The following is an 8,227-nucleotide window of genomic DNA, read 5'->3' as shown; positions in this document are numbered from 1 at the left end:
GGACATATTGAATGGCCTAATACTGATTAGGATGTGATTACAACAAACATTCTCAAATATTATGATGTTCCAGCGGTTTTGTCATAGCTTAAAGATATTCCTGAGTGACATCTGGTTAAAAGCATGAGGATAGTGTAGAGAAGAGTTTATCAAAGTTATAACATATATTTTCTGTAATGTTAACACGTGCACCTCTTAATAAAGGCTGTTCTCATAAAGCAAAACAAATAAAATGAAGTTTCTATAAAGGCTTTCAAATATTTCACCTTTCCCCTTGAGGCTGTAAAGACCATCCTGAGTTTAAAATGTCTTTTCTTGTTCCTTCTGAGTTTTCCCATTTCATGCTCCCTGGGAACATCTCTGTAAAATAAGCCTGTGGAAAATGGGTAATGAGGAAACCATTGCCTTAATTGAAGGTCACATCTACAAAGATCCAGGTAGGAGTGCTTTGGCTGATGGAAAAATCCCCCAGAGTGATACCCTGCTGCCCTACAATGGAGGCTAGGTTGTAATTTGTCAGAACCACGTTGGTCCCTTGCTTGGGGTCCAACTCATTGTCTTTCTTAATCTCACAACCAGGTGATTTCCATTACTGATGACTCCCCATGTTTGAAGGAGGATAGGAAGATCCCCTAAGGATTTCCATAATTAAACACAAAACACTTTTTATAGTATTAAGTCAACTCTGAATGGCTTCCAAATTCTTCTGGTGTTGAGTTCATGTGTTCTATTCAATGGTGACCTTTAATATGCACTTTTCAATTCCAGCTAGATTAATACTGAGTCTTGGCCTTGTTATTGTTCTGTTTCTGGAAGAACTAAGAGATTTACTATTTGTTTTGTTTTCTTAATTACTGTTGACATCTAGTGTTGACACATTTTCTAGCCCAAAGCTATTAGACATGAGGCAGTCTCCTCCCATAAAGTTGACATTGTTGTTGTTGTTGTTATGTGCTGTCAGTCGCTTACGACTCATAGTGACCCTATGTACAACAGCCCTAAATTCTGCTCTGTCCTGTGCCAGTCACACCGTCTCTGATACACCCATCTCAAATACCGCAGTCACTGAATCAATCCACCTCATAGAGGGCCTTCCTCTCCTGCACTGTCCCTCCACCCACCCAAGCATGATGTCCTTCTCCAAGGACTGGTCTCTCTTTACAACATGTCTAAAATATGTTAGACGGAGCCTCAGAATCCTTGCCTCCAAGGAGCCACCTAGTTTAACCCTTTCCAGGATGAATCTGTTTGTTTTCCTAGAAGTCCATGGTACATAAAGTTGATAGCTTCTAAAATCTTATGGATGGTTGCCATAAATGTACTAGTCAGCATCATGTTGGGGCAGGTACGCATCCAATATCACGATTTCTTAAACAATTAGAGGATTCTGAGATCTGACAGGTTGCAATGTAAGCACTTCATATGGTTTTCTGTAACAGCATTATTAGCTACTAGTTTCACCTTAAAACCTTAATTTGCATCCTCCATCTCTACCTAAGGGAGGTCTGGTGGTCTGGTGGTAAGAAACTGCACTGCAATCCCAAAGGCATGTTGTTTGAATCCAACAGCTGGTCCACAAGAGAAGGATGGGCAATCTCCTCCTGTGCAATTTACAGCCTCTAAAAACCAGCTGGAGTGTCAGCTATGGATTGGTTCCAACCTGATGGTACACATCAAGAACCCTTACTCAATGTATTTTCTTTTTCTATAACTATAACCACTAATAGGTTTTAATATTGTAGTTCCTCTTCTTACTCTGGTGGAACATTTTCAATTCTGTAATTTCAGTTCCTGTTGCCTATTTTGGGAGATTGTTCTCATATATGGAACCTCATCTGAAAAATGGATTAAGCTCTAAGCATCTATTTCAAAATAGTTGGTTAGAATTCCACACAATACACTATAGAAACAATGTCATAAAAGGTAGACCTATAGGTACAATACGCCAAGATATTTTAAGCTCACATGTAGTTAAATTTTCATAATTGGCAACTCTGATCTATGACTCTCCTTAAAATTTCAGATTGTATTGTAAACTCTGTTTTAGAGAAAGTGAAGAAGGTAAGTCAAAAGAGCACTAGTTGTTGCTATCGTTGTAGGTGCTGTCAAATCAACTACAACTCTATGAACAGCTCTCTGAACTACAGATCAAAACCTCACCCTATCTTACTTACACTATCATCAAGATCTTCAACAAGCTCAATCCCATTTTTACAGTCACTATGTCAATCCATCTTGTTGAGGGTCTTCCTCTCTCTCTCATTCCAAGCATGATGTCTTTTTTCCAAGGACTGACCCTTCCTGACAACAGATCCTAAGTATGTGAACTGGAGTTTTGCTGCCCTTACTTCTAAAATGCACTCTGGCTGCCTTTCTTCCACAACAGATTTTGTTGTTGTTGTTGTTCTTTTGGTAGTTGATGGTATATTTAACATTACCCTTCCTCAACACCACATTTCAAAAGCATTCCTTCTTCTTTATTCAGGGTCTGAGAATTGATAAAGTATCAATCGAGGCATTTCAGGAAAAAGATACAACCCATCTACTTGCCAGTCTCCACCAATGAATATGGAACCCAGCTATCTGGCCAATCAACAGGAAGGGAGCCTTATCTGTACCCATTGCAAAAGAGGTGATCCAACAGAATGTAGAAATTATTAAACAATCTCATGAATATTGTAAGCAAGTAAAATCTTGCTGCAGATTACTAAAAAAATACCTGAAATGAAAAAAAAAATACCTGAAATGGTACATTGACAGGAAACTGCCAGGAATTCAAGCTGGATTCAGAAGAGGCTGTGGAATAAGGGATATAATTGTTGATAACAGATGGATTTTGGCTGAAACCTGAGAATATCAGAAGAATGTTTACTTGTTTTTCTTGTTTATGGAAAGACATTTGACTGTGTAGGCCCATAATAAATTATGACTAATAAATAATAATAATGAGTGATAATCCCAGAACAATCAATCGTGTTCATACAAAACCATGCAGAATAAGAAAACAATGCTTGGTTCAAAATCAGAAAATGTGTCCATTAGGATTAGAACTATAGTGGTCTAATGATAAAGTGCTTTACTACCAACCCAAAGACATGAAGTTCATCAGCTTTTCTGTGGGAGAAAGATGGGCAATCTCCTCCTATGTGATTTATTGCCTCTGAAAACCCACTGAAGGGTTAGCTATGAGTTGCTTCTGATTCAACAACACATAACGGCAACAAAAACGAGAATAATTCAATCTGTATAATGAGCAAATAATTCAAGAAGCTGGACTATATGAAGAAGAATATGGCATCAGGATCAGAGTAAAACTAATAAACAACCTGCACTATGCAGATTACACAATCTTGCATACAGAAAATGAAGAGGACTTGAAGCACTCACTGTTGTTGTTATATACCATAATGTAGACTATGAGTCATAGAAATCCTATAAACAATAGTTCTGCCCTATCTTGAGTCAACCTCACTGTCTCTGACACACTTGACCCATTGTTACAGTAACTGTGTCAATCCATTTCATCTACCCTTCCCAACATGAATGTCCTTCTCCAAGGACTGGTACCTCCAAGCAACATATGCCAAGTATGTGAAATGGAGCTTCAAAATTCTGCCTCCAAGGAGCAATATAGTTTGACTCTCTCCAGGATAGACCCGTTTGTTCTCTTGGTGGTCCATTGTATGTTCAATATTCTTCTCCAGCATCACAACTCAAAGGCATTATTTCTTCTTTCATCCTTATTCATTATCAAGTTCTAAGATGCATAACAATTAATTGAGAAGATAATGGTCTGGATGAGGCATACCTTAGTCTCTAGGCTGCAATTGTTGCTCTTTAGCGCTTTGGAGAGTTTCCTGACAGCAGATTTCCCAATTCAATTTCTTTTTTGAATGCAGATGCCAAAGGTGCTGACTGTGAATCCAAGCAAGAGGATTTTGTTAACAACTTCAATCTTTTCTCCATTTATCACGATACTGCCTATTGGTCCAGTGGTGAGGATGTTTGTTTTCTTGATCTTGAGATCCAATGTATATCAAAGGTGGCAATCCTAGATTGTGTGCAGCAAACACTAAGTTCTCCTCAGTTTCAGTGAGCAAAGTTATGTCAGCTGCATAAAAGGTTGTTGATGCATCTTCCTCCAGTCTTGATGTCACATTCTTCTTCATCAAGACTAGCCTCTCTGTCCTGCCTTTAGATTGAAAACATACAGAAAAAAGATATGTCCTTGACCCTAGACTCACTGTTTTCTTGATTTTGAACCATGCTGTGTTCCCAGGTTTTGTTCTGATAACAGCTTCTTGTTGTAGCTATAAGTTTCACATGAGTTCAATCAAGTATTCTGGGATTCCTATTCTTCTCAATGTTAGCCACAGTTTGTTGTGATCCACACAATCAAATGCCTTTGCATAAAATACAAATAGACATCCTTCTGGTGCACTCTGCTTTTAGCAAAGATCCATCTAACATCAGCAATGGTAGTGGTAAAGCCTCTTCTAAATCCTGTATGTATTTCTGGAAGTTCTCTTTTGATATACTGTATTGATATACCAGAGTCATTATTGGATATTCTTCAGCAAGATTTTTGCTTGCATGTGATATTAGTGATATTGTCCAATAATTTCCACATTCTGTTGGATCACCTTTTTTGGGGAATGGGAATAAATATCAATCTCAGATAGCTGTTCTGTTCCCCAGAATTCTTGGCACAACCTGATTAGCACATCCAGAACTATACCTATTTGTTGAAATATGCCAACTGGTATTCCATCAATCCCTGGAGGCTTTTTTGTTGTTGTTGTTTGCCAATTTCTTCAGAGTAGCTTGAACTTTCTCCTTTATTACTATTAATTCTTGATCACTCACTTACTGAGGAAGATAAAATACTTCAGCCTTCAAAATGGGTTATATTTCAACATTAAGAAAACAAAAATCTTTACCACTGTACCTGGAGGACATATTATGATAGATGAAGAAAAGGTTGAAGCTGTCAATGATTTCATTTTACTTCGATCCACAATCAACACTCATGTAGTAGTCAAGAAATCAAAAGAACATATTGCATTATTAGGGAAGACGACTGTCAAAGACCTCTCCAAAGTGTTAAAGAACAATGACATCTGTTTATAGACTAAGATACGGCAGATCCAAACCACAGTATTTTCAATGGATTAATATGCATCTAAAAGGTAGAAAACTCAGGACAACTACACTTTTGTCCAGCCTGGCATTCAAATGAAAGTGAAGCTGCTGGAGGGACTTGTGAGCAGGATTGATGAGCAAGTGCACCGGCACCTGGAGCAGCATGAGGTGAAGTACCTGCAGTTTGCCTTCCGCTGGATGAACAACCTCCTCATGCATGAGGTGCCCCTGCGCTGCACCGTCCGCCTGTGGGACACCTACCAGTCTGAACCTGACTGAGGGCTTCTCCCATTTCCACCTGTACGTATGTGCCGCTTTCCTCGTGAGGTGGAGGAAGGAGATCCTCGAAGAGAGAGATTTCCAGGAGCTGCTGCTTTTCCTCCAGAACCTGCCCACAGCCGCCTGAGGATGTCAGCGGGCTGCTGGCCGAGGCCTACTGCCTCAAGTTCGCCTTTGCAGGTGTCCCCAACCACTACAAGAAGTGAGCCACTGCGGCCCTAGCCCCCGCCGGGCTCCCGAGCGTGTCCACAGGCCGAGCCGGCCTCCCGGGCTGCCCCGAGGGGCGTGCGGAGTGGGCACCAGGCCAGCGGAGGCCGGCGGGGACGGGCCACATTGCTGTCCAGGATACCAAAGAGATGGGCTGGAGCCTCCCTCCGCCCGCCTGGCTGCCCTTGCCAAATCGCTGGACACCTGCCGGCCGCCAGGGGCCGAGGCAGAGTGCTGGAGAGGGCCTCAGACGCCTCCGCTACAGAGGTTCTGCCCCTGTGTGACAGAATAAAGGTCCACCAAACTCGGAAAAAATAAATATATAAGTTAGAAAACTAATAAAAGAGACCAAAGAAGAATTTATGTCACTGAATTGTGGTGTTGGCAAAGAGTATTAAATATACCATGTACTGCTAAAATAACAAACAAATGTGTCTTGGAGTAAGTGCAACCAGAGTACTTCTCAGAGACAAGAATAGTGAAATTTAATTTCATATACTTTGAGAATGTTGTCAGGAGGGGCCTGTCCACGGAAACAGACATCATGCTGGGAAAGACAGAGGGCAGCCACAAGTGAGAGAAGACCCTCAATGAAATAGCCTCATGATGGCTTCACTACTTCTGTGAGGTAATCACACAATGACTACAATAGTCTTGAATATGATAGAGATGGTGGTGAGATAGTGTAGAATAGAGCAAGGGTCAGATGTGCTGTTCAAAGAGTTGCTGTGAGCATTGTTTAATTCAGTGACACCTAATGACAACAGCAACATCCTTATTAATTGTGAAACATTCAGATGCATATTAAGCAATTGAAAATATTGTAGTACTGATGATATGTTAAAAAAAACCAAACTGAAAAGTGTGTCCATAAGATTGCAAAGTGAACTACTTTAGACAAGGGAACTCTAGGACTTCCTGAGTGAGGCAAAGACATAACACACTTGGCTGCTAGTCAAAATTTTATCGTTTTTGAGTCTCCTCAAAGCAGTTTTGGAAGAAAGACTTATTGCTCTACTTCCAAAATAACAGCCATTAAAAATTCCATGAAGAACAAGGCTACTCTGACACACAGAGTACCAGGTCACCATGGAGTCAGAATTGACTAAGTGACAATTTGTTGGAGAGTTTCTTTAGCTTTTTGAGGTTTTTTTTCAGTTGGGTTTTTTTTTAATGGGGTATCTATGTTGGGGGTTTTAATAATATTCATACCTTATATTAAAGAAGGATCCCAACAGCTTAGCACATTTATTTTAAGAACAAGGTCAGAAAGACACAGTATCACCAGTGTGATTGACAATGGCTCTGTGATCTACGGGAGAGCAGCAGCAAGCAAAAATTATCTTTTACTTGTCAAATGCTTGCTTCTTTGCATATCTTTTATTGGTTTTCATACAATAATTTATATAAATTGTGTTACATTCGTGTACATTGTGTTTTCTATAGTCTTTCATTTACATTCTGCTTCACTCACGGACACTGTGCTTCATACAATCATTCATATACATTGCATTTTATATAGTTAATTACTCTTTATCTATGCCTATTAACATCCTATCTTTTCAAGTCCCCACTGAGTCTTTCCTATTCCTTCACCCTTCATCAACTGATTGTATTGAACTTAGTTATTGTGAGATTCCCAATATTGCCAATTTAAATTAATAATGGTCCTGTGTAAAACAGAAGAAAACATTGCCCAATCCACATCATTCTCATAACTGTTGCTATGTCTAAGCAATGTTTTCAATCCATCTTGAGGTGGGTCTTCTTTTACATTAGCTTTCTACTTAATCAAATATCATTAAGACTCATCATCCTTACTTCCAAGAAACATTCTGACTATATTTCCTGCAAGAGATAGTTCATTCTTTTGACAAATCTTCAGTTCAGTTAATATAAATCACCAATACCATAATTTGAAGGCCTCATTTCTTCTTCAGCCTTCTCTTATTCACTTTCATATGTACATGAAAGTTCTATGGCTTAGTCAGGCATACATTAGTCCTCAAAGTGACAAATTTCTTCTTACAACTTTAAAGAGGTCATATATAGCAGATTTGTTCAATGCAAAATGCCGTTTGATTTCTTGACTTCTGTTTCCATGGGTGTTGCTATGGATTCAAATAAAAATAATTCCTTGACAATATTAATGTTTTCTGTATTTCCAATGGCATTATTTGTTAGTACAAACAAATCCTGGTGTGAAGTTTTGTTTTCTTTTTTGTTGAAATGCATTCAATACTAAAGGCATTGATCTTCATCAGTGGTACAAGTCCTCCTCACTTTCAGCAAGCAAGGTTGTATCCTTTACATATCATGGATTGTTGATTAGTCTTCTTCCAATTCTGATGTCACATTCTTTTTTATATAGTCCAATATATCAGATTATTTACTTATTATACAGCTTGAGTAAGTACTGTGAAAGAAAAATTACTAGTACACACCTTTCCTGATTTTAAACCATAAAATATCCTTCTGTTCTTTTTGAACAACTACCTCTTCTACAGGATGCATCACCTTTGATTGGGAAACATTACGACTAAACTTCAGAGACACTGGTCCCAACATAAGGAACTACCATCAGCTGATGTGTTTGAAA

General features: G+C 39.1%; 1 pseudogene; it reads left to right on the top strand.

The window, feature by feature from the left end:
- The first annotated feature begins 382 nt into the window (after positions 1–382).
- LOC102850728 lies at positions 383–5,627 on the top strand (annotated as a pseudogene).
- Positions 5,628–8,227: the final 2,600 nt, after the last annotated feature.

The sequence above is a fragment of the Elephantulus edwardii genome, unplaced genomic scaffold, assembly GCF_000299155.1.
Source record: "Elephantulus edwardii isolate Elephantulus edwardi_28Jun2011 unplaced genomic scaffold, EleEdw1.0 scaffold00073, whole genome shotgun sequence".
In the NCBI taxonomy this organism is placed as follows: Eukaryota; Metazoa; Chordata; class Mammalia; order Macroscelidea; family Macroscelididae; genus Elephantulus; species Elephantulus edwardii.
Note: the sequence above shows the minus strand (reverse complement) of the source record. Positions and strands in the feature narration are given on the sequence as shown.